The sequence below is a fragment of the Symphalangus syndactylus genome, chromosome 23 (assembly GCF_028878055.3).
Source record: "Symphalangus syndactylus isolate Jambi chromosome 23, NHGRI_mSymSyn1-v2.1_pri, whole genome shotgun sequence".
Classification (NCBI taxonomy): Eukaryota; Metazoa; Chordata; class Mammalia; order Primates; family Hylobatidae; genus Symphalangus; species Symphalangus syndactylus.
The window spans coordinates 34,515,848-34,536,347 of NC_072445.2; the positions used below are offsets into that span (position 1 = coordinate 34,515,848).

The 20,500-nt window shown below is 39.5% G+C and overlaps 1 pseudogene; it reads left to right on the forward strand.

The window, feature by feature from the left end:
• The first annotated feature begins 2,048 nt into the window (after positions 1-2,048).
• LOC129473124 (phosphorylase b kinase gamma catalytic chain, skeletal muscle/heart isoform-like) lies at positions 2,049-19,820 on the forward strand (annotated as a pseudogene).
• Positions 19,821-20,500: the final 680 nt, after the last annotated feature.

Here is a 20,500-nt window from a genome sequence, read left to right on the forward strand (position 1 = left end):
GTGTCTGTGCCCTTCTCTGATGTGTCCATAAATGCTTAGGTCTTCCACTCCATTTCTTTTTTTGCAGACTTTTCAAATGTTGGTGCTCTCTCAACAATACCCAGATTCTGAGCTCAGCACAGGTAGAAGACAAAGAAGTTTTTCTGCACTCTCGCTTCTTTCACTTCAGGATTCAAACTGCCTCCTTTTGTTCAATGCCTCCTCAGTTCAAAACTGGCATTGTTGAACATCTACTTTTCTATCTTTTAGGAGAAGGTAAAGAAACAAGAAAACGGCTTGTTTCTTTATTGGGGATGATCTCTTCTATGCCTGTCATCAGGGCCAGCCTCATGGATCTGTGACCAGTGCAGTTCACAGGGCTTTGAGCTCCACACATTGTGCAACAAAGTCTTGCTTTTCATTATTGGGTTCTTCATCCCACAGGACGCTGCTTTTTCCAAAGTACTCGAGCTGGCTGACTTCTTAAAAATGCCCCAGCCTTGCTTAGTGGCGCGGCTCATGGCTGTAATCCCAGCACTTTGGGAGGCTGAGGCGCGCAGATCACGAGGTCAGGAGATTGAGACCATACCAGCTAACACAGTGAAACCCCGTCTGTACTAAAAATACAAAACTTTAGTGGGGCGTGGTGGCACGCGCCTGTGGTCCCAGCTACTAGGGAGGCTGAGGCAGGAGAATCACTCGAACCCGGGAGGCAGAGGTTGCAGTGAGTCGAGATCATGCCTTTGCACTCCAGACTGGGTAAAAAGAACGAAACTCCATCAAACAAACAAACAAACAAACAAAGAAAAACAAAAAAAACAAACAAAAAAACCCAAAACCAAAAAAAACTCCACCATCCTAATATTAATATTAAACTTTCCTCCAAATCCAAGAACAAACCCTCTTGAACTAATTCCTGATGCTAGTCTGAGATGCATGAAAGATGATATTGAAGTGTGGTTAAGTGTCTAAGGAGATCCTCTTCAAGTTAAGGTGATTTTCCTGCTCTCAGAACTTTAATTTTTCCCATTAAATTTTTGTGAAGTACAAGACTGTAGCCTACATAGCAGTGATTGCTCAGAGTGGCTAGAGAGAGTAAGTGAATAACAAAAATGTCAACAAGTAACTTTGGTAGAGTGGAGGAAGCATTGGGAAGATGTTAGTAAAAGAATACGAAATTACAGTTAGAAGAAGTTCAATAAATCTATTGTACAACATGATGACTATAGGTAAAAACAATACAATGTATTGAAAAATGATGAGATTTTAAAATGTCACCGCAAAAATGATGACTATGTGAGGTAATGCATATGGTAATTAGCTTGATTTAGCCACTCCACAATGCATATGTGTGCATGTAGCATTTTACTTTTTATTTGTATTTTAAATTTTAAATTGACAACTAAAATTACGTTTTATCATTTGAGATATATATCTCAAAATAGCATGTTGTACATGATAAAAACATAATTTTACTTGTCAACTTAAAATTAAAAATACAAATAAAAAATAAAATGTTATGTAGCACTTTTTTTAGAACAGGATATTAGCACAGATTATCTTCTTGTATATGAAGATGGGTTTTAGAAACCACAGGAAATTCCGTGTGACCCATGGTTACCCCTGTCAGGGCCCCTGACTTACCGCAACAACAATAAAATTACATAAACATTTTTTATATTGGCATAGGTGTTTGTTCTTACTATTCTCCACTTAGAGAAACTGGTAACAATAATTTATTCCAAAAAGTGTTTATCATATCTCAGGTTCAATCTTGAGTTACCAATTTTTAAAAAAATCCTATTATCTGCTGTCTGCATTGGGACGGAAAAGGTAATGACATGTTCCTTGTAAATGGGAGCTTTTAGTTGAAGAGATATGATGTCACCTGTGAAATATACTTGTACCAAAAATAAATGATATACTTGTACCAAAAATAAACCAAGGAGAAAATGGTCATGGGTGGAATGCTTTGATGTCAAGGCTGGGAAAAAGGTTTCCAAAGCAGTTGAACTCTTTGATGAGAGATTGACAAATTAGCAAGAACAGTTCACTGTCAATCACCAGATATGCCAGGAGTAGGGAGCTGCCTGACTTGCCCGAAGTGGAGTGGTAGAGCTTTAGAGGTAACTGTTGTGGCTATAAGAGAACATGAGTTCATCAAGGGACAGAGTCTGGGAGATGAGATTTTTGGAAAACCCAGACATAGGGCTAAGGAGAGTGAGCTATCAGAGAATTGCGTGGAAATGTCAGTACGATATGAATCAGAGTAATTGACTATCACATTTTATGCATAAAGGGGGAGATTAAAGAAGCTGGATTGTGAAGTAACGGTAAAGGTTTTCTGGATGTAAGGAATGATAAAAACAGTACAATACACTTTTTTTTTTAAGACAGAGTCTCACACTTGTACCTAGGATGGAGTGCTATGTGCAAGCTTGGCTCACTGCAACCTCCACCTCCTGGGTTCAAGTGATTCTCCTGCCTCAGCCTCCCAAGTAGCTGGGATTACAGGTGCTCGCCACCACACCCAGCTGATTTTTGTATTTTTAGTAGAAGTAGGGTTCCACCACGTTGGCCAGGCTGGTCTCGAACTCCTGAGCTCAGGCAATCCTCCCGCCTCAGCCTCCAAAAGTGCTGGGATTACAGGAGTGAGCCACCGCACCCAACCAACAATACACCTTTATGTTTGTCTCCCAGAGTGGAGTTTTAGTAAAGTGGTGAAGATGAATGATGGTAGATATAGGAAGTTTGAGATAGAATGGATGATGAGAAGAGGGAGGATTGACAATACAGAGTATTGCCACAGCATGTATATCCAAGAACACTACATTGGTAAAGGTTATCCATAGAGCAGCTAAGGGTATCTTCAGTGTCTTAAATTATTAAATAATGATGACATCATCCCATATGTATTGTAGATTTATCTCATATGTATTGATTTTATGTATGATAGAAATGCTGTAAGCAAAAATGTGTTTAACCAAAATACCACATTCACCTAGACAGTTTGAAGAAACAGAAATTTACACTAAAATTCCCTAGTTTGAAAACAACTTGATATGTGATCTGAAATGTATTATTATGTATTCATAAAAACTCATATTACCTTAGTAATATTGCTAAAAGGCAGTTTATTTTAGATTTTATGAGCCTTAGTAGTAGCTGATCTACACTCTCTTGTCTAGTATTTAAATAGATAATATAAAGATGAATACTCTTTCACAGAAAAGTCATCCTTCAGTAACTGCTTTGGGAGATTTATGGGTCTTAAAATCTCTATGGAATCTAAATTGGCTTTTTATTTATTGGTCTACTTTGAGTGTAAATGAAAACAGATGAATGCCACCTTCCTTACCGATAGTTTTTTGTTCATTTTAAATCTGAAATTTTTATTTTGGTAATAGCTTGAATTTATATTAAAGCTTTTTTAGTTTTTTTCCCCCTAACTATTAATAGAAGCAAACTCTTACTGTTTATTTATGACGGAACACACATGCAGGACTTGAAAGATGTTACTAATAATGTCCACTATGAGAACTACGGAAGCAGAAAACTGGCAGCTGTGATTTATAATTGATACCAACAAGAATAAAGGGCAGCTCACTAAGTATGTATTTTTTCTCCAGAAAAGCTATTCTTTCTGTAGTCAATCATCATATTGTTTCATTGTCATTAAATTTCTCCCGGCTACTCAATAGAAAATTTGGATAAAGTTCTCTATGCAAAACAGCATGTTTATATTGTTATATTTTGTTAAGAATAGAAACCTTTTTTAATGATCGATTTTGATAGAGTTTTCACTTACAGATTATGTGGAAACAAAGGACAGGCCTTAACAAAAGGAATATTCAGATGAATTTATTCTTGGTTACCTTCTCTATTCTTATGCCAGGGAGTAAATTAGCTGGAGTTTCAGTTTCTTTTGGTTGTTAGAGTGGTGTAAGTGACTAAAAAGTGTGTAGCTTTGCCTTATTGAGCTTGTATCTCAAGCTGTGGTGTTTTTATGTTGGGGTCAAAAAAAGAGATGTGTGAGGAAGCTGGTAACCATGTCTGTGCCATACTTTTAAAAAATTTGTCATTATTGAAGATCATAATTACATCATATGTCACTTAACAATGGGGATGCATCCTGAGAAATGTGTCATTGGGCTATTTCATCATTCTGTAAACATCATAGAGTGTACCTACACAAACCTAGATAGTAGAGCCTTCTACACACCTAGGTTATGTGGTCTAGCTATTGCTTGTAGGCTATAAGCCTATACAGCATGTTACTGTACAGAATGTTATAGACAGTTGTAACATGATGTTAAGTATTAGTGTATCTAAACATAGAAAAAGCGCAGTAAAAATACAGTAATATGAAGGACCTCTTCAAGGAGAATGACAAACCACTGCTTACTGAAATAAAAGAGGATACAAACAAATGGAAGAACATTCCATGCTTGTGGGTTGGAAGAATCAATATCGTGAAAATGGCCATACTGCCCAAGGTAATTTATAGATTCAATGCCATCCCCATCAAGCTACCAATGACTTTCTTCACAGAATTGGAAAAAACTACTTTAAAGTTCATATGGAACCAAAAAAAAGCTCACATTGCCAAGTCAATCCTAAGCCAAAAGAACAAAGCTGGAGGCATCATGCTACCTGACTTCAAACTATACTACAAGGCTACAGTAACCAAACAGCATGGTACTGGTACCACAACAGAGACATAGATCAATGGAACAGAACAGAGCCCTCAGAAATAATGCCGCATATCTGCAACTATCTGATCTTTGACAAACCTGAGAAAAACAAGAAATGGGGAAAAGATTCCCTATTTAATAAATGGTGCTGGGAAAACTGGCTAGCCATATGGAGAAAGCTGAAACTGGATCCCTTCTTACACCTTATACAAAAATTAATTAAAGATGGATTAAAGACTTACATGTTAGACCTAAAACCATAAAAACCCTAGAAGAAAACCTAGGCAATACCATTCAGGACATAGGCATGGGCAAGGACTTCATGTCTAAAACACCAAAAGCAATGGCAACAAAAGCCAAAATTGACAAATGGGATCTAATTAAACTAAAGAGCTTCTGCACAGCAAAAGAAACTACCATCAGAGTGAACAGGCAACCTACAAAATGGGAGAAAATTTTTTCAACCTACTCATCTGACAAAGGGCTAATATCCAGAATCTACAATGAACTCAAACAAATTTACAAGAAAAAAACAAACAACCCCATCAAAAAGTGAGCATAGGACATGAACAGACACTTCTCAAAAGAAGACATTTATGCAGCCAAAAAGCACATGAAAAAATGCTCATCATCACTGGCCATCAGAGAAATGCAAATCAAAACCACAATGAGATAACATCTCACACCAGTTTGAATGGTCATCATTAAAAAGTCAGGAAACAACAGGTGTTGGAGAGGATTCGGAGAAATGGGAACACTTTTACACTGTTGGTGGGACTGTAAACTAGTTCAAACACTGTGGAAGTCAGTGTGGCGATTCCTCAGGGATCTAGAACTAAAAATACCATTTGACCCAGCCATCTCATTACTTGTTATATACCCAAAGGACTATAAATCACACTGCTATAAAGACACATGCACACATATGTTTATTGTGACACTATTCACAATAGCAAAGACTTGGAACCAACCCAATTGTCCAACAATGATAGACTGGATTAAGAAAACGTGGCACATATACACCATGGAATACTATGCAGCAGTAAAAATGATGAATTCATGTCCTTTGTAGGGACATGGATGAAGCTGGAAACCATCATTCTCAGAAAACTATCGCAAGGACAAAAAACCAAGCACTGCATGTTCTCACTCATAGGTGGGAATTGAACAATGAGAACTCATGGACACAGGAAGGGGAACTTCACACTCCGGGGACTGTTGTGGGGTGGGAGCGGGGGGATGGACAGCATTAAGAGCTATACCTAATGCTAAATGACGAGTTAATGGGTGCTGTAAACCAACATGGCACATGGATACATGTGTAACAAACCTGCATGTTGTGCACATGTACCCTAAAACCTAAAGTATAATAAAAAATAAAATAAAATACAGTATAAAAGATTAAAAATGGTATATCTGTATAGGACACTTGGTATGAATGGAGCTTGCTGGACTGGAAGTGACTCTGTATGATTCAGTGAATGAGTGGTGAGTGAATGTGAAGGCCTAGGATATTACTGTATGCTACTGTGGACTTTATGAACCCTGTACACTTAGGCTATACTAAATTTATTTTTAAATTTGTCTCTAATCTTATTTTGCTATAACGTTTATAATAAATTTAAAAAATCCTTTTGATTCTTTTGTAGTTAACACTTAGCTTAAAACACAAACATATTGAACAGATGTACAAAAATATTATCTTTATAATCTTTATTCTATAAGCTTTTTTTCTGTTTTAAAAGTTCTTTCTTTTTTCACTTAAAACTCTTTTTTATTAAAAATGATGACATGAACTTACATATCAGCCTTGGCCTACTCAGGGCCAAGATCATCAAGATGCTACTGGGCAGTAGGACAAGATAGCCGAATAGGAACAGCTCCAGTCTACAGCTCCCAGAGTGAATGACACAGAAGATGGGTGATTTCTCCATTTCCAACTGAGGTACTGGGTTCATCTCACTGGGGAGTGCCAGACAGTGGGTGCAGGACAGTGGGTGCAGCACACCATGCATGAGCTGAAGCAGGACGAGGCATCACCTCACCCAGGAAGTGCAAGGGGTCAGGGAATTCCCTTTCCTAGTCAAAGAGAGGAGTGACAGATGGCACCTGGAAAATTGGGTCACTCCCACCCTAATACTGCACTTTTCCAATGGGCTTAACAAATGGCACACCAGGAGATTATATCCCACACCTGGCTCAGAGGGTCCTATGCCTACGGAGCCTCACTCATTGCTAGCACAGCAGTCTAAGATCAAACTGCAAGGTGGCATCGAGGCTGGGGGAGAGGCGCCCACCATTGCCAAAGCTTGAGTAGGTAAACAAAGCAGCCAGGAAGCTAGAACTGGGTGGAGCCCACCACAGCTCAAGGAGGCCAGCCTGCCTCTGTAAGCTCCACCTCTTGAGGCAGGGCACAGACAAACAAAAGGCAGCAGTAACCTCTGCAGACTTAAATGTCCCTGTCTGACAACATTGAAGAGAGTAGTGGTTCTCCCAGCATGCAGCTGGAGATCTGAGAAGGGGCAGACAACCTCCTCAAGTGGATCCCTGACCCCCGATTAGCCTAACTGGGAGGCACCCCCCAGTAGGGGTGGACTGACACCTCACATGGCCGGGTGCTCCTCTGAGACAAAACTTCCAGAGGAACGATCAGGCAGCAGCATTTGCAGTTCACCAATATCTGCTGTTCTGCAGGCACTGCTGCTTATACCCAGGCAAACAGGGTCTGGAGCAGACCTCCAGTAAATTCCAACAGACCTGCAGCTGAGGGTTCTGACTGTTAGAAGGAAAAGTAACAAACAGAAAGGACACCCACACCAAAAACCCATCTGTACATCACCATCATCAAAGAACAAATGTAGATAAAACCATAAAGATGGGGAAAAAACAGAGCAGAAAAACTGGAAGCTCTGAAAATCAGAGTGCCTCTCTTCCTCCAAGGGAACACAGCTCCTCACCAGCAAAGGAACAAAGCTGGATGTAGAATGACTTTGACAAGTTGAGAGAAGAAGGTTTCAGAAGATCAAACTACCCCGAGCTAAAGGAGGAAGTTTGAACCAGTGGCAAAGAAGTTAAAAACCCTGAAAAAAATTAGACGAATGGCTAACTAAAATAAACAGTGCAGAAAAGTCCTAAAAGTACCTGATGGAGCTGAAAACCATGGCACAAGAACTATGTGATGAATGCACAAGCATCAGTAGCTGATGCGATCAACTGGAAGAAAGGGTATCAGTGATGGAAGATCAAATGAATGAAATGAAGTGAGAAGAGAAGTTTAGAGAAAAAGGAATAAAAAGAAATGAACAAAACCTCCAAGAAATATAGGACTATGTGAAAAGACCAAATCTACATCTGATTGGTGTACCTGAAAGTGACAGGGAGAATGGAACTAAGTTGGAAAACACTCTGCAGGATATTATCCAGGAGAACTTCCCCAATCTAGCAAGGCAGGCCACATTCAAATTCAGGAAATACAGAGAACACCACAAAGATACTCCTCGAGAAGAGCAACTCCAAGACACATAATTGTCAGATTCACCAAAGTTGAAATGAAGGAAAAACTGTTAAGGGCAGCCAGAGAGAAAGGTCAGGTTACCCACAAAGGGAAGCCCATAAGACTAACAGCTGATCTCTTGGCAGAAACGCTACAAGCCAGAAGAGAGTGGGGGCCAATATTCAACATTCTTGAAGAAAAGAATTTTCAACCCAGAATTTCCTATACAGCCAAACTCAGCTTCATAAGTGAAGGAGAAATAAACATCCTTTACAGACAAGCAAATGCTGAGAGATTTTGTCACCATCAGGCCTGCCCTAAAAGAGCTCCTGAAGGAAGCACTAAACATGGAAAGGAACAACTTGTACCAGCCACTGTAAAAACATGCCATATTGTAAAGACCATTAAGGCTAGGAATAAACTACAGCAACTAATGGGGAAAGTAACCAGCTAACATCATAATGACAGGATCAAATTCACACATAACAATATTAACTTTAAATGTAAATGGGCTAAATGCTCCAATTAAAAGACACAGACTGGCAAATTGGATGAAGAGTCAAGACCCATCAGTGGGCCGTATTCAGGAAACCCATCTCATGTGCAGAGACACACATAGGCTCAAAATAAAGGGATGGAGGAAGATCTACCAAGCAAATGGAAAACAAAAAAAGGCAGGGGTTGCAATCCTAGTCTCGGATAAAACAGACTTTAAACCAACAAAGATCAAAAGAGACAAAGAAGGCCATTATGTAATGGAAGAGGGCTCAATTCAACAAGAAGAACTAACTATCCTAAATATATATGCACCCAATACAGGAGCACCCAGATTCATAAAGCAAGTCCTTAGAGTCATACAAAGAGACTTAGACTCACACACAATAATAATGGGACACTTTAACACCCCACTGTCAACATGAGACAGATCAACGAGACAGAAAGTTAACAAGGATATCCAAGAATTGAACTCAGCTCTGCACCAAGTGGACATAATAGACATCTACAGAACTCTCCACCCCAAATCAACAGAGTATACATTCTTTTCAGCACCACACCACACCTATTCTAAAATTGACCACATAGTTGGTAGTAAAGCACTCCTCAGCAAATGTAAAATAACAGAAATTATAGCAAACTGTCTCTCAGACCACAGTGCAATCAAACTAGAACTCAGGATTAAGAAACTCACTCAAAACCGCTCAACTACATTGAAACTGAACAACCTGATCCTGAGTGACTACTGGGTACATAATGAAATGAAGGCAGAACTAAAGGTGTTCTTTGAAAACAATGAGAACAAAGACACAACATACCAGAATCTCTAGGACACATTCAAAGCAGTGTGTAGAGGGAAATTTAGAGCACTAAATGCCCACAACAGAAAGCAGGAAAGATCTAAAACTGACCCCCTAACATCACAAGTAAAAGAACTAGAAAAGCAAGAGCAAACACATTCAAAAGCTAGCAGAAGGCAAGAAATAACTAAGATCAGAGCAGAACTGAAGGAAATAGAGACACAAAAAAACCTTCAAAAAAATCAATGAATCCAGGAGCTGTTTTTTGAAAAGATCAACAAAATTGATAGACTGCTAGCAAGACTAATAAAGAAGAAAAGAGAAAAGAATCAAATAGACACAATAAAAAATGAAAAAGGGGATATCACCACCGATCCCACAGAAATACAAACTACTGTCAGAGAACACTATAAACACCACTGTGCAAATAAACTAGAAATTCTAGAAGAAATGGATAAATTCCTCGACACATACACCCTCCCAAGACTAAACCAGGAAGAAGCTGAATCGCTGAACAGACCAATAAAAGGCTCTGAAATTGAGGCAATAATTAATAGCTTACCAACCCAAAAAAGTCTGATTCACAGCTGAATTCTACCAGGGATAGAAGGAGGAGATGGTACCATTTCTTCTGAAACTATTCCAATCAATAGAAAAAGAGAGAATCCTCCCTAACTCATTTTATGAGGCCAGCATCATCCTGATACCAAAGCCTGGCAGAGTCACAACAAAAAAAGAGAATTTCAGACCAATATCCCTGATGAACATTTATGCAAAAATCCTCAATAAAATACTGGCAAACTGAATCCAGCAGCACATCAAAAAGCTTATCCACCATGATCAAGTGGGCTTCATCCCTGGGATCCAAGGCTGGTTCAACATATGCAAATCAATAAACGTAATCCAGCATATAAACAGAACCAAAGACAAAAACCACATGATTATCTCAATAGATGCAGAAAAGGCCTTTGACAAAATTCAACAACCTTCATGCTAAAAACTCTCAATAAATTAGTTATTGATGGGATGTATCTCAAAATAATAAAAGCTATCTATGAAAAACCCACAGCCAATATCATATTGAATGGAAAAAAACTGGAAGCATTCCCTTTGAAAATTGGCACAAGACAGGGATGCCCTCTTTCACCGTTCCTATTCAACATGGTGTTGGAAATTCTGCCCAGGGCAATCAGGCAGGAGAAGAAAATAAAGGGTATTCAATTAGGAAAAGAGGAAGTCAAATTGTCCCTGTTTGCAGATGACATGATTGTATATCTAGAAAACCCCATCATCTCAGCCCAAAATCTCCTTAAGCTGATAAGCAATTTCAGCAAAGTTTCAGGATACAAAATCAATGTACAAAAATCACAAGCATTCTTATACACCAATAACAGACAAACAGAAAGCCAAATCATGAGTGAACTTCCATTCACAATTGCTTCAAAGTGAATAAAATACCTAGGAATTCAGTTACAAGGGATGTGAAGGACCTCTTCAAGAAGAACTACAGGCCATTGCTCAATGAAATAGAAGAGGATACAAACAAATAGAAGAACATTCCATGCTCATGGGTAGGATGAATCAATATCATGAAAATGGCCATACTGCCCAAGGTAATTTATAGATTCAATGCCATCCCCATCAAGCTACCAATGACTTTCTTCACAGAATTGGAAAAAAACTACTTTAAAGTTCATATGCAATGAAAAAAGAGCCCACATTGCCAAGTCAATCCTAAGCCAGAAGAACAAGCAGGAGGCATCACGCTATCTGAGTTCAAACTATACTAAAAGGCTACAGTAACCAAAACAGCATGGTAGTGGTACCAAAACAGAGATATAGACCAATGGAACAGAACAGAGCCCCCAGAAATAATGCCACGTATCTACAACTATCTGATCTTTGACAAACCTGACAAAAACAAGCAATGGGGAAAGGAGTCCCTATTTAATAAATGGTGCTGGGAAAACTGGCTAGCCATATGTAGAAAGCTGAAACTGAATCCCTTCCTTAAACCTTATACAAAAATTAATTAAAGATGGATTAAAGACTTACATGTTAGACCTAAAACCATAAAAACCCTAGAAGAAAACCTAGACAATACCATTCAGGACATAGGCATGGGCAAGGACTTCATGTCTAAAACACCAAAAGCAATGGCAACAAAAGCCAAAATTGACAAATGAGATCTAATTAAACTAAAGAGCTTCTGCACAGCAAAAGAAACTACCATCAGAGTGAACAGGCAACCTACAGAATGGAAGAAAATTTTTGCAACCTACTCATCTGTCAAAAGGCTAACATCCAGAATCTACAATGAACTCAAACACATTTTCAAGAAAAAAACAAACCACCCCATCAAAAAGTGCACAAAGCATATGAACAGACACTTCTCAAAAGAAGACATTTATGCAGCCAAAAAACACATAAAAAAATGCTCATCATCACTGGCCATCAGAGAAATGCAAATCAAAACCACAATGAGATAGCATCTCACACCACTTAGAATGGTGATCATTAAAAAGTCAGGAAACAACAGGTGTTGGAGAGGATTCGGAGAAATGGGAACACTTTTACACTGTTGGTGGGACTGTAAACTAGTTCAAACATTGTGGAAGTCAGTGTGGCGATTTCTCAGGGATCTAGAACTAGAAATACCATTTGACCTAGCCATCCCATTACTTGTTATATACCCAAAGGATTATAAATCATGCTGCTATAAAGACACATGCACACATATGTTTATTGTGGCACTATTCACAATAGCAAACACTTGGAACCAACCCAAATGTCCAACAATGATAGACTGGATTAAGAAAATGTGGCACATATACACTATGGAATACTATGCAGCCATGAAAAATGATGAGTTCATGTCCTTTGTAGGGATATGGATGAAACTGGAAACCATGATTCTCAGCAAACTATTCCAAGGACAAAAAACCAAACACCGCATGTTCCCACTCATAGGTGGAAATTGAACAGTGAGAATACATGGACACAGGAAGGGGAACATCACACTCCGGGGACTGTTGTGGGGTGGGGGGAGGGGGAGAGATAGCGTTAGGAGGCATACCTAATGCTAAATGACGAGTTAATGGGTGCAGCACACCAACATGTCACATGTATACATATGTAATAAACCTGCACGTTGTGCACATGTACCCTAAGACTTAAAGTATAATAATAGTAAAATAAAATAAAGCAATTATAGGAAAGTAGAGAGAACAAAAATATACCTATAATTCTATAACTTAAAGACAAAAAAAAGAGAAAGATGCTACTGGGCAGTAGGAATTTTTCAGTTTCTATGGGCCACCATCATATATGCAGTCCCTTGTTGACTGAAATGTCATTATGCAGTGCATAGCTGTATTACAAAACCATTTTAAATACTGTGCATATGTAGCTAGGTGTTATCTACCATTAGACGATAATCCTAAAAGATCAACTATATAAATGTGAAAGACAAGTTATCAAAGTAGCTATACTGTTTTCCATGGTGGTTAACATGCCTTATAATGAAATAGAAAAAAGTCCCTTCTTAAATATTTAAAATACAAGTTTCTGTTTGAGGTAAGCCTCAATATATGAACAAAAGGAAAGCTTTTCATCTTTTTTTAGCCAAATATTTACTGAACAACTTTGTCACAAAAATGTAAGGATCCATCATCATGAATATTGTTCATGAAATCCTAATTCACTTTAAACTCATTAACAATGAACTTTTTAACTTATTAAAAGAAACACATACACAAAGCTGCTGATAATCTTGTATGTTAAAAGAAAATACCATCAGTACATATTTTTGTTAAATATATGTACTTATTCAATACATTTTTTAAACTGTTGTGATGTTGTAGATATAAGGAATTGTTTATTTGTTCCCATGTGTCAAATATAAGGCTATTTAAAGTAGTGCTGTTGGATGCAGGTAAGATAATTCAGAGAAAAATAGTAAACTTTACAATATCATTAAGTTTTCTTCTGCATATACAAAATTCTACTGTGTGGATATGTTAATTATACTATATCCCAGGTGAAAACAAAAATAGTAGAATTCTACTGGAAATATGTCTCTCAAAGAGAGGAACGATGACCACACTTTGCCTATGCAAATAAAAAAAGAAATGTTTGCATTGCTAAAAAGCAAATTGCCCCAGAAGCTAACATAATATTTTATTTTATGTTAATAATAAGTAGGAAAATAAACATTTTAGAAGACCAATCTAACTGGGGAATGGCTGTATTCAGAATAGATATTTGATATGATTTGATAAATTAGATTGTTACTACTTCATTGAAGAACACAAACTGAATCTGAAAGAAATCAGAAGTTTTATCTATTGATTGTATCTTACATTGTCTTGAAAATGTTAGCAATTTCAAAAAATATTTTTATTAAATTTTTCTTTAAAAATTATTAACAACTTATGGTGCTTTAGCTGATGTAAGGTGCTTTTCCTCATACCTCAGTACATATCCATGAATAACTGAAAAGAAAACTAATGTTTAAATAAGTGAAGTAAGCAGGTGTGAGTTTAGGCTTCTTTTAATGTTCTTTTTGTATTGCTCTCATGCGACTCTCCATAGGAATGTATTCTTTGACAGTGGTAGTGGGGAGGGGTTGAAAGTTGCAAGAATTTTGGAATGGAAGGCGAACCTATTGAAAATTTATAGTTAAATTGATTGTTGGCAATATGATGCTTCACAAAGTGCTAATCACACTTTGGTTTTAGAAGATAAGCTAAACGTTTTAAAGATGTTAGACATTGAATAGTAAAATACATTCATGTGCCACATAACGATGTTTCAGTCAATGACTGCATATATGACAAGTTCCCATAAGATTATAATGTCTATACCATAGAGCCTAAGTGTATAGTAGGTTATACTATCTAGGGTTGTGTAAGTATACTCTGTGTTGTTCATGCAATGATAAATTAATTTCTACGAATGTATCCCCATTGTTAAGCAATGCATGACGGTAGATCAATTTATCTTATATTTAAATTTTCTGAGGTAGTTTTGGGCAAACTGTAGAGTCTATTGAAACACGAAATAAAAATAAAGATTAAAAATATATGTGTAGATGTCTGAAAATGTGCCTTTCTGTTATGTCAATAGTCCTAGAACAATTCTGTTTTAGAGAGACTTAAAACAAGAATTAGATGGTGTGCTTTAAATCTGAAGAATAACTGAACTTGTCCAGCTATAATTTATCTCAAGGTTAGATCTGGAGAAGTGGATGCTGTTCTTAGCAGCTATCCAGTTATTACCTGTTTCTCACAAAGAAAGTATGGAGCAATCTAAGTACTTCTTATATGCTTAGAGAATGTATCTTTCACCCCTGTATGGAGGGTAGTGAGTGGTTGAAAGCCACAGAAAGGGTAAACTCTCATACCAAAAAAAATTCAGCAAGGGTTTGTAAAAGAAAGAGGAGAAGAGCTGGTCATATCCAGTTGCTCATCTCTTAAAGGAAGTGATCCCCAATAACAAGAGAGCCATCTTTTTTTTTTTTTTTTTTTTTTTTTTGCTAAACTTCCTTCTTGAAGTTTTGTCTGCCTCCTTTTTCCTTGATCTTCCTTGTACCCTTTACTTAAAGTCACATTTGATTGGTGACGCTTTTTCAGAACTGATGTCTATCATTGGTACCAACTGTGACAATAGATATCTTGCCCCCTAGTCTCTCTTTCCCTTATGTTAATTTATTTTTCTGTTCTCTATAGCCTTCTCCATCAGTCATCTTGGGAAAACTTTATAAGTAAATGACTAAAAATACAGCTTTCAAAGGCAGATCCTCAGAATTCTTGATACATGACAAGAGTTTTCATCGATCTAAATAGAAATGAAGACAACTTTCTGAAAATTTCAAGTTGTTTCAAAAAATTAAACTTATTGAGTTGTATCTTTTACTCTTTATTCAAGTGTCCTTTCATGAAATTATAATGATAGTAGTTGGAGTTTTGTTTATGTTTGGTTTTAATACTCTTACTTGGCAAAACAAGATGTTGACAACCATTATAACTAAAAATTTTTGGAAATTTTATTGATCTTTGAAATCATTTAAGTGAAATTCCTTTGGAAAATTTTGCACATAGTGACCTACTAACCACTGGAGCAAAAGTATGTAAATGTGCTTGCTTACTGTGTTCTTTAGAAAAGACCAGCAAACGTAATTTAAATGAAACATGATTGTCTTTTATTATACTCCAAATGTGGGTCACGTGTAATGCAGCAAAGTAGAACTTGACTAGGTCATCCTTCTGTGGTGGCTCTAATTCTCTTATTGGTCACATGAAGGGGTGTGGCTTGCAGGAATTTTAACCTTATAAAGACAGCCCTAGAAGGAGTTAAATCTTTGGGGATTTAGTTTCATATTCAGGTTACGTTGTAACCATTTTCTTTTTCTTGTTTCACTAGGCTTTTTTCATTTCCTTGTCTGGGTTTTTAATTTCACTGATAGGTTTATAAACTTTACTACTATATGTGTGTGGGTAAGAGTTTCCTATTAAAAAGCAGGCAGGCTTTTTACATAACTTAAATATATAACTTAATATATAACTTAAATATATAACTTCATATAACTTAAATGGTTTTTCCAGCCATTTAATAAAAGGTTTTACTTGGAAAAAAACAGTAAATGTGAAGACAAAAAGTGATCTCCCTACATTTTCTACATTGTAAGCACAATTTTTTGTTTCAATTTTCTAAAAATTAATAAAGATGACTAGAAGTGAGGTGTTAATTTAAAAATTAAAAATTTTTACTGGTGAGAGACTTCAAAAAATTCATTTTAAATATGCATGAACATTTTTTCACAGTATTTGAGTGTATTTGGTCAGATTTTTTTACAAGGCTAAAAGTATCTTAACTGTTAAATATTGCAAATTTCTTTGAGAAAGTACACACATTTGGCAGGTTTAGAACTTTCAACAGACTTTCAGAAGATAATTGCATAGCATATTTTATAGTGATTTAGTGTAATGATTATGAACATAATTTGGGAAATAAATTAGCTTTAGCGAATTTTACTTTAAATTTTTTATTTAGGGCACATACCTTAATTTAATTGTGAAAGCTATGCATTTGCCTTTAATTGAAATTTTAGCATGCTTTACTTTAAACGTGCTAAACCACTAATTTCTGTTCCTTTAGATATGATACAGTTGAAGGCATGTAAGGCGGGGGATTGTTTTTCCAAAGACATAGCAGTTTTACTATACAGGGATTTTAATACTTAAATTTCGAATTTAAAAGATTTTTTTTTCTTTGAGATGGGGTCCTGCTCTGTCACCCAGGCTGAAGTGCAGTGGCACGATCTTGGCTCACTGTAATCTCTGCCTCCTAGGTTCAAGCAATTCCACTGCCTCAGCCTACCAAGTAGCTGGGATTACAGGGGTGCACCACCACACCCAGCTAATTTTTGTATTTTTAGTAGAGACAGGGTTTCACTATGTTGGCCAGGCTGGTTTCAAATTCCTGACCTTGTGATCTGCCTGCCTTGGCCTCCCAAAGTGCTGGGGTTACAGGTGTGAGCTACCATGCCCGGCCATAAAGAAGATTTTGAAACATCATTGCATGTTTTCTCTGCAGTCTCTTATTTTCCCCCTAGAGTTATTTAAATAATAATTTAGGTGGCAAAATTACCTGCTCCTTCGCAAGTAAAATAAGATTAAGTAAAATAAACGTTTTATAGATGCGTTATATAAGTAGGAAGATATTTAATTCTCTCTGATTTCTAATTTAATGTATTTACAATCACAGTTATATTGTTGAATAATCTTAAGTTGCTTAAATAAACATATTCAGTTACTTAAGGTTAGCAATTAAAAAATCGTTTTTAGATTATTTCTTCTCTAGAGCCTAAAAAAGATTTTTGGGGTGTTAGGAGACAGTAGGAATTATAGACTCTGAAAATCTAGCAAAAGCTTTGGACCCTTTCACCGGAAGAATGCTGGCAAACACGAACACACATTTAGTATGCTGTTTCAGGGCAGTCACTGACACTGGGTGTGCTCAGGAGATCAGAGGCAACTATATTAAAAACAGCTGCCATTAATATGAGGAATATATGAATATATATATTATATATGTATTTATAAAAGAAGCAGAAATAGGATACAATTGCTTTACTATTGAAGAATTAAAAAAATAGTCTAGCGGTCCGGCCGCAGGGGTTATTCAGGGATGCACCGAGAAGTAGTGAGAAGAATGGTGAAAGAAAGACACAGAGAAGCGGGTTTAGGAGGGACGGTCCCCTGATAGGGAAGCGCCGACAAGCTCTGGTTTATTCAGTGCTTTTATACATGTCAGGGGTTAAAAATCCACACAATAATTGTTTTTGTCTTCCTTTGATGCGGCCTCTGCAGTCTGTCCTGTCCTAACCATTAACTATGAAAAGCCATTCATAGCGCTTCACTGATCTGGTAAGAACAGGAAGCTACCCATGACAGGATCTTCAGTGGTCAGGTCTTTACCATGCCACCTACTTCCCTGTCTGCAGGCTTTGCCAATGCGTGGGAATGTGAATTTGGCTCCCCACAAAAAAGGATCTCTTCAACTTTTAACAACCAAAAAATATTTACACTTGAAAATGTATTTCATGTACATTTGAAAAGTAATTCTCCACTTTTGTTTTGTTTTGTTTTGTTTTGTTTTTTTGAGATGGAGTCTTGCTCTGTCGCCCAGGCTGGAGTGCCGTCGGGCGATCTCGGCTCACTGCAACCTCTGCCTTCCGGGTTGAAGCGATTCTCCTGCCTCAGCCTCCTGAGTAACTGGGTAACTGGGACTACAGGCATGTGCCACCACACCCAGCTAATTTTTGTATTTTTAGTAGATGTGGGGTTTCGCCATGTTGGCCAAGCTGGTCTCAAACTCCTGGCCACAAGTGATCTGCCTGCCTCGGCCTCCCAAAGTGTAGGGATTATAGACATAAGCCACTGTGCCTGGCCTGGACTTCCCTTTCTGAGCGCCCTGCTGACCTGTTCTGATGATGACTGTTCCTGCAGAGGTCTACGGGACCCCCAGTTACCTGGGCCCTGAGATCATCGAGTGCTGCATGAATGAGGACCATCCGGGCTACGGGAAGGAGGTGGACATGTGAGTGCGCCGGGGGAGGAGGATCACCCGCCTGGGCTGGGTGAGGGAGAAAGCAGGCAGGTCTGGGTCGGTGCCCCTGGCACAGGGTAAGTGGCCCTGGGCCCTCTCACGCCCAGATGGAGCACTGGCGTCATCATGTACACGCTGCTGGCTGGCTCCCCAGCTTTCTGGCACCGGAAGCAGATGCTGGTGCTGAGGATTATCACGAGCGGCAACTACCAGTTTGGCTCTCCCGAGTGGGTTGATTACTTGGACACCGTGAAGGACCGGGTGAGAGACGAGGCCGACTGGTTCCTGGGCTCAGGGCTGCGATGCCAGGCTCCCTTGCCCAGGGAGGCCCCACCTCTCCTGACATGCTGGAGGGGACCTGCCTTAACGTTCTCGGGTCCCCTCCCTCCTCTCCTCCCAGGTCTCCTGATTCCTGTTGGTGCAACCCCAGAGCTGCTGCACAGCGGAAAAGGCCTTGGCACACCCCTTCTTCCAGCAGTACATGGTGGACAAAGTGCGGCACTTCAGCCCCCGCGGGAAGTTCAAGGTACGAAGCGTCCTGACCCAGGCCCTGTGGCAGTTGCCACCAGCTCCACAAGTGCAAACCTCTAAGCCCTCTCCTCTCCCAGGGGTCCTTACACCCCATGGGTTTCCAGAGTATCCACCCCTCCCCTGCCAGCCGCCCTCTGATGGCTTCAGGGATGGCAGGTGTCAGCCCACTGGCTCCGACCCTGAAGATGCTGGCCAAGTGGCAATTGGGGGACACTAGGAGGGCCCTGCAGAAGCCACCCAAGACTTCGTGGCAAACGAGCCCAGAGAGTCCTGTGCTGGAGGGGCAGGGCCTGGCAGGGGGTACTGCAGCCCAGCTTCTCTGCCTGGCCCTGCAGGTGATCGCCCTGACCGTGCTGGCTTCAGTGCGGATCTACTAACAGTACCGCCGGGTGAAGCCGGTGACCTGGGAGATCGTCATCCGAGACCCACCGCTACACCCTCCAGCTTCCGTGTCGGCTCATCGATGCCTATGCTTTCCGAATCTATGGCCACTGGGTGAAGAAGGGGCAGCAACAGATCTGGGCAGCCCTTTTCAAGAACACACCCAAGGCCGTGCTTCTCTCCCTGGCCAAGGAGGGCTACCGAGGGGCTGGCCAGTCAGGGAGGGCTGGGGGGCAGGTCGGGAGCGGAAGCCACGGAACCACAAGTCAAAGGGGTGAGGTGTGCAGGCCTCTGCAGAAGGAGTGCTTGGCCCTGACCAGGAACCCCTGGAGCTGAGGCCACGATCCCCTCTCAAAGGGTGTGCACAAGGGAAGCGGGTGTTCCCACCACGCAGCAATACCTGCAGGCTGAGACAGGCCTTGGGTGGGCAGAGATCACATGTGGCCTGAGAACCAGGAACTCTCTGCTCCTGCACTTCCTAGGTGAGCCAACATCTTCGTTTCCCTTTAGGGGAGGCCCAGAGTTACTGACACTCAGGCCTTCTTCCCTTAGGGTCCCAGGGTGAGGATGAAAGACACAGAAATGTCTGAGATGCACAATCGCAGGAGATTTTATTGACCCGATGACAGCCAGTGACAGTGTGGGAGCAGGCTACTCTCCAGGGACATGTTTCTGGAGGCATATGGAGAAGTTGGCCAGGGTGAGGTGGCTCACACCTGTAATCTAAGCACTTTGGGAGGTCGAAGTGGGAGGATCGCTTGAGACCAGGAGTTTGAGACCACCCTGGGCAACATAGTGAGATCTCATCACTACAAAAATTCAAAAAATTAGCCAGGCATGGTGGTGCACACTTGTAGTCTGAGCTACTCGGGAGGCTGAGGTGGGAGAATTGCTTGAACCCAGGAGCTCAAGGCTGCAGTGAGCCATGATCACCACTGCACTCTAGCCTGGGCAACAAAGCAAGACCCTGTCTCGAAAAAAAAAGCAAAAATAATGGAAGGGGAAGCTTCTGATAT